Below are 10,357 nucleotides of genomic sequence, written 5' to 3' on the forward strand. Positions count from 1 at the left end.
GCAACTCTTCCGTCTTTTAAAAAGTATTTAATACTTCCCTTCTAAATGCTAGAACTCTTCCAGGTCTGTGAAAGGTGCTGTGAACAAGATCCCTGTTCTTTTGCAGCATAAGGTTCAAGTGAGTGAGCTTAGGAAATCTATGGAGAAACAGCACATGGAAAACATGAGAGTTTGATAACAAATGAGTCAGAAATTCCAGGTCTCCAAGTCTTCGAAAGGCCTCACTGTGGTCCTCAAGGCTTGGCTGGCAACAGGTGAAGAACAGTGAATCCACAGCCCTCTGTTTAGAAAAGCTTTTGCCAGAAAGCCCCCAGGTCCATCAGCTGAAGCGGGAGCTGGACAGAGGGCTGGGAAGGGAGGCTCTTCCGTGCGCGGTGCCACTGCGAGGAGTACGTGGAAGAGGACGGGGTGAGGGTCAGACCTGAGGCTGCGGGGCAAGGCCGGGGAGGGTGCGGCTACCGTCTTCCACCCTGGCACTGGGCAGGGCTGTCCTGGCGGGGCTCGTCCATGGGCAGCTTCTGTGCACACACCAGTTTGTCCTGTCCTTAAATCAGGTGCAATCCATTGGGCTGTATAGCTTGTATTGGCTGTTCTGAAGCCAGGAGGGCATGCCATCTAAGTGAAGGTTTAGGGACATCTTGGGGGGAAAAAAACTCATGTCATTTTAATACGCAAAAGTTGTTAACACCCAGGTTATAGAAACATAGGAAAGAAAGCTAGTGAATTTCGTTCTGTGCAACGGTGTGGTAGCTTAGCCGTCTGGTCCAGGCTGCCTGTTCCTCGGTGTTCCGTGGTGTGGGAGCTCTAATCCCCACTGAGGCCACAGTCACACGTGGTGTGATTTTATAAACTCAGCATGTTCCCTCCAGATCACAGCGCTGCTCATTCAGCCCCACCCCCCGTGGCCTACAGGGGCGGCTGCATTTTAAATGGCATTATTAAAACAATCTAGACACCTAGTTAATGACTTTCATGTTCAGTGTTCCCAGCACACGCTCTGGAAGTAAACACATCCTGAGGCAGGCATTTCTTCGCACCTGCGGATCAGGTGGACGTCTCCAGAGACGATCAGTCCTGCTGTGCCGTGTTGTAGGTGGGAAGTAATTTGCTTCTTCTGTTGTTTTTGCTCCATGTTCATCATTCTCTCCAAGTTGAGGTTATTTATCCAAACAGTGCAAGTAAGGAAGTGGGAGGAAGAGAGATTAAAATAAGAAGGATGTTCCTTGTTTAAATATGCGGCGCTGAGAAGACAGCTCGGCATGGAGTGGAGCTGTAGAAAGGCTGGGAGGAGGAGGGGCGGGTTCCAGCTCTGCGCTGGGGTGGAGAATTTAAAGTCTGTTTATAAACTATGTGGGTTCTAAAAATGATCATTAGCAGGCGAAGAGGCTGAAAGGACGAGTAAAATAGTGCCCCCAAATGATCTTTATTTAGGCAAACCTGAAAACAATTGTATGCTCTTGCAGGCCCCCACAGGAGACGGCTGGTTAAAATTTCAAATGTGAATCCAGGCATGCTTTCAAGATAGTGAACTTGGTGGCTTTTGAGATAAGATGGCAACAGGCTTTTTGTTTGTAAAATGGAATCTGACAGTATTGCCCAGGCTGGAGTGCAGTGGCACGATCTCAACTCACTGCAACCTCCGCCTCCTGGGTTCAGGCGATTCTCCTGCCTCAGCCTCCCAAGTAGCTGGGACTACAGGTGTGCGCCACCATGTCCAGCTAACTTGTGTGTCTTTAGTAGAGACGGAGTTTCACCATGTTGGCCAGGCTGGTCTCGAACTTTTGACCTCAGGTGATCTGCCGCCTTGGCCTCCCAAAGTGCTGGGATTACAGGCGTGAGTATGCCTGACCAACAGGCTTTTGACTGAAGCAAGGACTGGAGATTGTGCCAGTTACAGTATCTTCTTCACAAGGCAAATAACTCATAATAGTAGGCTACATGTCTGCTGTGTTCTTTAATACATGACTAAAGTTTCTTTTACTTATTCTTATGAAAGCTATTCCAATTTGCTGATATTTAGTAACTTGTGAGGATTGAATGAGACAATATTGGTCAAAAAACAGGATCTTGCCAGGCACGCAGTGGGTCTTGCCTGTGTGGGGCCATCAGCTCCGTCTGGCTCTTTTAGAGGCAGCAGCAAGTACAGTAGTGCTCACTCCTCCCTCCCTCCCTCCCTCTCTTCCTTCCTTCCTTCTGTCCTCCCTCCATCTGTCCCTCTCTCCCTCCCTCCCTCCTTTCCTCCCTCCCGCCCTTCCTTCTTTCCTTCTTCCCTCTTCTCCTTCCCTTCCTGTTTCCTTCCTTCCTTCCTTCCTTCCTTCCTTCCTTCCTCCCTTCCTCCCTTCCTTCCTCCCTCCCATCTTTCTTCCTCCCTCCCTCCCTTCCCTCCTTCCTTCCCTCCCTTCCTTCCTTTCCTCCTTCCTCCCTGTTTCCTTCCTTATCTCCTTCCTTCCTTCCTTCCTTCTGCCTATAAAGTCTGCTGGAGATGAGTCACAAGCAGACAAGGCCCGTATTTATTCATTTCTGTATTTATAATGTCTGATCCATGTCAGGCACTTGCTATGTTTTTGAATGAGTTAATTAGTAACTAATCTTAATTAAGAAAAAGCAACTCCAGATATACACACCCACATGTACACACATACACACACAGTGCATATATATGTATATATGCATAAAATGTATATTATATAAATATATGTTATGTGTATACATTATGCACATTTATGTATATGTATATATTACCCTATGCAAGCCATGGGCAAGTCACAAAGTACAGTGATTAAGAGTTTGGCTATAGAATTGACAAACTGCTAAAAAAAATTCCTGTGGCTTTTTAACCCTGTGTCCTCAAACAAGTTACCTTAAAATCAGCTCCTTCATGTATAAAACAGGGGCAATAACTGTGCCTTGTTTATGATAGACATCCACCTCCTAACAGCACTCCGTGTATTTTATGTATTAATCTGTGCGCCTGTCTTTCATCTAAACTTCTGGACTTTGGGCCTCACGAAGACAGGGCTAGGTGGGCTCATTATTTTATCACTAGCACTTAGAACAGAGTTAGGAACTTGGTAATTGCTTGTGGAATAAAAGACCGCATAAGGTTGTAGTCAGATTATTTAATGAAATGCCACTATATAGCAAGCACTTATCTAATTAATGTTCACATTTACTATTATCATGATTAAGAGGTACCACACATTCGGGATACAGAGGAGTGTAGAGAGGCAGTTTTGTAGATTTTTATCACACAAGGAAAGTTGAAGTAGCCTAAACTTCAACTGTGGGTATGGCTTGAATGAATAAATGAATGGGATTTCTTTATAATTAACATATTAATGGCTTTTATGTAAATCAGAACTTTTAAAGTGTTTGAAAAGCATTTGCTCTCTTACCTGGAAGTTTGGCCATTGTTTCTGCCGTCTTGTAATTATTGTTAACTGACTGGTTAGAAAAACTGAGTTATTAGGCTACCAGTTACACAGTACAGTAATGTGTAGAGTTTAAACTTCATACACTAATTCCTGCTGGGGAGGAGAGGATGACAGCCCATTAGGGGAAATGAATTATAACATCACTGTGTTTTTCATTCATTTCTAATGAGGCTTGTACATTTCACTCAGAGTTAAGCATCGCCCAGCTCTGGTAAACATCGCTCTTACAGGTCATTTAATCACTTGAGTTTTAAGAGCAACTTATTATTTTTCATTGTACTCTCTGAAAAATATCTTCTATGTAGGGAACAATTAGAAGAGCAGGACCATATTAATTATTTGGCTACTTAAAAATGACTCGAGTGTAATAACAATTTGCTACATGATATATCACACATAGCTCCCATTTTTATTAGAACAGGAGTTCCTCTGGCAATTATGTGATGAAACTGTCCTGTTGGTATTTGAGCTGAGCATCTTTGGGTGTGTGTTGTTTTGCGAATTTTCTTTATTTTCTTAATTGATGTTTTACAACTTGTTTCCTAGATTTCCTGTTAACTGGTAATGAGTCTGAACCACTTGGATGATAAACAATTTCTTTAATATATTAGGGACATAAAAGAGACAATAGAAGTCTTACATTTTTTAATTAAAAAATTATTCTACAGTAAGAAGTCCCTTCCAGGCACCAGTCTCTTCAAAGACACACCCCGCTTGGGAGGAGACTGTGTCCGTGCCAGTGAGGGTAAAGAGAGGTTCTGTTGGCCGGGCGCGGTGGCTCACGCCTGTAATCCCTGCAGTTTGGGAGGCCGAGGCGGTGGATCACAAGGTCAGAGATGGAGACCATCCTGGTCAACATGGTGAAACCCCGTCTCTACTAAAAATACAAAAACTAGCTGGGCAGGGTGGCGCGTGCCTGTAGTCCCAGCTACTCAGGAGGCTGAGGCAGGAGAATTGCCTGAACCCAGGAGGCGGAGGTTGCGGTGAGCCGAGATCGTGCCATCGCACTCCAGCCTGGGTAACAAGAGCGAAACTCCGTCTCAAAAAAAAAAAGGTTCTGATGGTTTCATGGATCTGCTGTATGGCAGGCATTGTTTCCCAGATGGGAAAACTCCACCCCGGCTTGGTTTCCATCAGCAGAGCTGGGAGGGGATTATAAGGAGAGGCTGTGGGGCCTAGTGCTAAGGCCTGGGTGGGGGTGGGTGGGCCACTGCACTTGTGCCTGGCCCTGCTGCTCGACTGCTCAGGGGTCAGCACCGCTGACAGCTCATCCACAGAAGGACTGTGATCTGGGGACACCCCTTGAAAATGACCCAAGGTAGTGGGCGACTGGGAGCACGTGGATTCTGGCCATGGCTATGAGTCAGCACCCTGAGGTCTTCAGGTGGGTGGGCCAGGCTTTCCCAGCCTCGCTGTCCTCATCTGCAAAATGCATGGGCTTGCTAAGTCTGGAATTCTCAGTCTGGTCCAGTGAGACCTAGCGCTTCTGAAGAGCCCTCTTTGAGTCTTCCCTGGATGGGTAACCGTGGTGAGAATGGTCTCAGACGTCCAAGACCCGACTCAACCAGAGCAAGTGTGGATTCCTGGCTGTCCTGTGTGTGTGCTTCTGAGGAGATTTGGATTTGAAGAAGATAACCTGCGCTGAGAAGAATCAAGGATCTGGAAATCCCCGCGGAGCGTTAGTCTGCAGCCGAGCCCTCCCAGGGTGCTCAGCGCTGGCTTCTGCTCTTGCTGCCTCCTTGTGTAAGACACGCGGTCTCAGATGTGGGGCGTGCCCTGGGCCCCACGCCTCCACGGAGCCGAAACACAGACCTTTCTGCTGCACACTCACTTATGAGCACCATTCATCCTGAAGTGCTTCTAGAAATAAAGGTGGAGAATCATTCTAGACAGTGCTTCCTATTCTATAGCTTGAAATTTCTTAAAAGAGGCAATAACGCTTCCCAATTTGTGAAATATGGAAAACGTTCATTTCATAAAAATGTGATGAGTGTAACGCCCTACAGGAGTGATGACACCGTCCCAAATCACCCTCGTGGGATCAAAACCGTCCCCTTTCCGCTTCAGACTTTCTTGAGGGCATTACAAAAATAAACATTTTAATAAAGAAAACAAGATTAAATTCCAGCAGGAAAAGACCATTACTTTTAATGAGACTCCTTGAAATGAAGCACCGTAGCTTAATTGGTTAAAAAAGATTAATAGGTAATTATTTGCTTAGGGACAAAAATAATCAAAATAACACCTGTGCTTGCTCATCAAGAGCAGGAATCTGGAGAGAGAAGTTTCGCGCTGCCCCTTGTCTTACAAAGATGCTCATTCCAGCACTGGACTAAAAGGTGGAGACCTGAGTTTGCGTCCTGGTTTTGTAATTATTTGGCCTGTGACTCAGGAATCTTCTTCAGCTTTCTGGTCCTGAAAGGCCGGGTCCAAACAACAGACGGTCTACGGCAGCCTGGCACGCTCGAATCCGCTTGGGCCGTGAAGCCACTCCTGTTCTTTGTTGAGACCTCAATCAGAAATGAGTATGCATCAAAGAGACCCCGGGGCGAGACCCTCTCCCACGTTACTTATATTGAATGAGAGGCTAGAACCACATTCGGGTTTTGGTAGGTACTTTTCAGGTGGTGTTTTTGATGGCGGGAAAGTGGAAAGGCAGGGAAACCATTCTTACCTTAACTTATAGCATGGAATGAACTACGGCCGTGAGACTAGAGTCCCCAGGACAGCGCTCCACCATCTGACTCACGCTAAAGACGTGAATCGGCCCTGACGTTATTTCTGAAGCCCTGACGCTGAATGTAAAACCTGAGAGATAACTGAACGGAAGGACCCCCGGATCCTCATAGTCCCCGTGGAACAGGGCTCTGTGGATTCCCACGTCAGAATCACGCATAGAGAGATGTTTAACGTTCGTGGCAGAGGGAGGCCTAGCGGTGAATGGAAAGCATGGCTGGGGACAGGGGTGGTCCTGATGGAGGGGCCAGAGACTGGGGATGGTGTGGAAGCCCTGTCACTGCACAGCCCTGCCAGCCTCTGCACAGCCGAGGGAGGTACACCTTGAGGACAGGCTCCAGGAATAAAATGTCACATGCAGAAGACAATAGGGCCTTTGTGTGGAAAGGCGGCGGCAGAATCAACACCAGTGGCACACAGCAGACATTAGGGATTGGCCCTGTTAGACTCTGTTCCCCACCCCATCTAGCCGCATGCCAGGGCAGCCCTGGCATTGGCTTCCAGTTTCTCTGCTGCCTCATACCGGGCCCCTGTATCCAAGCCTTCCTCGTGTCCTGCCCTGGCCAGGAGAGAGAGAAGCAGCCGGCCTCCTGGGCGGGGTCCCGCTGAAGCAGCGTATGAGTCAGGGTTCTCTAGAGGGGCAGGCCTCATAGAATAGGTGTGCATGAAGCAGATTGACTCAGGATCACAAGGTGAGGTCCCACAATAGGCCATGGACAAGCAGAGCAGCCAGGAAGCCATTCTGAGGCCCACAGGACTGAGCGCTTGGTGTCGGGGGATTAATCATGACCGACAGTGCAGCCTTCGGGCTGTAGCCAAGGCCCGAGAGTCCCTGGGAAACCACTGGTATGGGTCCAAGAGCCCAGAAGCTGAAGAACGTGGAGTGCGATGTCCGAGGGCAGGAAGCATCCAGCGGGGGGAGGACGGAGGCTGGGAGACCCGGCCAGTCCAGTCCTTCCACGCTCCTCTGCCTGCCATGCTGGCAGCTGATTAGATGGTGCCCACCCAGATGGAGGGCGGGTCTGCCTCTCCCAGCCACTGACGCAAATGTGAATCCCCTTTGGGGACACCCTCACAGACACACCTGGGATCGATACTTTGCATCCTTCAATCCAATTAAGTTGACACTCGGTTTCCAACTTCACAAGCCTGTTTGGTGGGGGCAGAAGCTCCTGCAGCCACAGAGGCTGGTGGGGGTGCCGTGTGGCCCTCATGTGTGGACGTGGGGACAGCTGCGCAGCCTCTGCCTGCTCACCCTACTCACAATCTGAGTGTGCAATTTACCCCCAGGTATGGGTCAAAATCACGGGATTACAGCTGGACTTAGTTTAATTTAAAACACTTGTTTCATTGGTCAGAGTTCTCCAGAGAAACAAAACCAACAGGATGTGTATCTATATCTATGTCTATGTGTATACCTATGTGTGTCTGTATCTGCACCTGTCTGTAGCTGTATCTACACCTATCTATGTGTATACACCAATCTTTACCTATATGTATATCTGTCTGTACCTCGTATCTGTATCTATCTGCGTCTCTGTCGAACCTGTCTGCGTCTGCATCTGTATTTATTTGTATCTATGTCTACACCTAGCTAGCTCTATATACCTATCTATGCCTATCCAGATCTGTGTCTATATTTATACCTATATCTAAAGAGATCTGTTGCAAGGAATTGGCTCAGCTGATTATGGATGCTGGTACATCCTGAGACCTGCAGCCAGTGCGCTGGAGACCAGGGAGCTGACGGTGTGGGTGTGAGTTTCTGTCTGAAGACCAGCAGGCTCCAGACCAAGGAAGAGCCAATGCTTCAGTTCAAATTGAAAGGCAGAAAAGCCCCAATGTCCCAGCTGACAGTGTCAGGTAGGAGCAGTTCCTTCTTGCTGGGGGAGGGCAGCTTTCTGTTCTGCTCAGGCCCTCAGTGGATTCAACAGTGGATTGCATGAGGCCACTCACAGTGTGAGGGGCTCCCTTTGGCTCTGTACTGCTTTCCTAGTGTTAATGTCATCCAGACCCCCTCACAGACACACGTAGAATGTGTGACCAGTGTGTGGGCACCATGGCCCTGTCAAGATGACTCCTGAAATGAACTGTGATGCTCATCTAGACCTGGGGTCTGAGGCTTACTCTAGAACCAGATTCAACCGGGCCTTTGCACCCTTGGCTACTCTCAAAGCAGAACGTGGAGCAGTGTCCTGACGCCCACGGTCCCGTCTCTGCGTGGCTGTCTTGGGGGTGTCTTCTGGGAAGGGAGCATCACGTTTGGAGTAGGAGTAGCGGGGATCACTCCAGAGAATTTTCTTATCGAGCTGCAGGTTTCCTGCCCCTGCCATGGCAGCTTTCCTTCTCCAGGGGAGGCGGCTGGGGCACACAGACCCTGCCTGTCACCTGTTTTCAATAAGCAAAGAGACCACTTGCCAGGCCTCATAGCCTCCGTGGATCCGTTGTTGAAAGTCCCTCTTCGTTCATGAATGATTCCTGTTGAATCCTGTAAGACAATGGGAAAAATACTCCACCCTGTCCCGAACGCGGAAAGAGGGGTGTCGCTGTTCATCACTTCACATTTGCCGCTTTTCTCTGGGAAAGCCACGGGTATGCGCCTAACCCTCTCATGGCCCCCCACACCCTGCCTCATGATGGTGGCTGCTTATAGGACATCCAGATTGGAGATCTCAGCCCTGCTGCCTTCTGCATCCCAATTGGCATCAAGCTGACAGCAAATCGGAAGTGACCTGAAAGGCCTCAGCTTCAGGCAAAGGGCTGAATGATGCAGAGAAGCTGGGGCACTACGGGGGCCTCATCCTCACCCTAACCAAATGGGGGAAATGGAGGGTAAAACACATCCTGGCATTGCCAGGTTCCCATAACAGCAGCTAGAGAGACCAGGTTCCCATAACAGCAGCTAGAGAGACCAGGTTCCCATAACAGCAGCTAGAGAGACCAGGTTCCCATAACAGCAGCTAGAGAGACCAGGTTCCCATAACAGCAGCTAGAGAGACCAGGTTCCCATAACAGCAGCTAGAGAGACCAGGTTCCCATAACAGCAGCTAGAGAGACCAGGTTCCCATAACAGCAGCTAGAGAGACCAGGTTCCCATAACAGCAGCTAGAGAGACCAGGCGCGTCTCCTCCAGGAGGATGCTGCAGGACCCTTCCTGTCTGGGCCACGTCTGGGCCACGGACGCGAGTTTTACAGCATATGGTTTTTTTCTCCTCTCTGTCATCAATATGCAAAGTGCTGAGCCTGAACTCTTAAGCCCTGTGAAAAGGACTTTGCTATTGCTACTGGACAATTTTACTTCCAGTTTCTTGGAAATTGCTAGGTGGTTTTCCTCACCCAATTGGGGTTTTACGTTTCTGCCTCCTGGATGTAGCTGGCTGTGCTGCTTTATCCGCAGGGAACGTTGGTTTCTGTGCCTTGAGCGGGGGCTGTTTTAGAGGCTCCAGCCTCTCATGTGGCTGCTCCAGTATCCCAGGGAAGGCTTACACTCTGGTATAGTCATACAGTACAGACGATTTCCATGCTATGACTCACTACACATGCATTAAATACTTTGGAAAATCCAAAGGCATTTGACATAATCTGAAGTTCAATCTCATCGCCAGAGCATTTGAGAAGAGGAAGGCGACTTCCTGACACCTGTCATATGAACCAAGTAGTTTCATCTGGAGTGAAATCTGGCTTGGTTCCGTCTTTTTCATTTTTCCAAGCCAGACCACCAGTGTACCTAATTATAACCCTGCATAGTAATTTTGAGCTGAATAGGTGTTTGATGCAATAATCTGAGTTTCTCTTTATTCTCTGAGAACGTAAAAGTATCTGAATTTCCGAGGAGCGAGTGCAGAGGTACTGGGGCTGTGCCTGTGAAGAACAGAGACTGCATGACAGCTGGAGCTGAGAGAGCCCTTTCCCTCTCTCATCCATCCCACCTCCCACGCAGGCCTGCTCTTTGCTGTGGGAAATTGGACACCTGGGCCAGAAGCCTGCAATTGGGATGCAGTGGAAGTGATGGACAGCCCGCCACAGGAGGGACAAATACTCTGTCCACTCCTCCCCCAGGCCGGAGCCTCACACAGTGATGAATAGAGTCGTACTGATGTGGAAAATCAGATACTCGGCACCTTTCCTCCAAGATAAATACAGGAAAAGCTGAGAAAAAGGAAAAAAAGAAAAGAACTGGGCAAGAA

The sequence above is a fragment of the Callithrix jacchus genome, chromosome 13 (genome assembly GCF_049354715.1).
Source record: "Callithrix jacchus isolate 240 chromosome 13, calJac240_pri, whole genome shotgun sequence".
In the NCBI taxonomy this organism is placed as follows: Eukaryota; Metazoa; Chordata; class Mammalia; order Primates; family Cebidae; genus Callithrix; species Callithrix jacchus.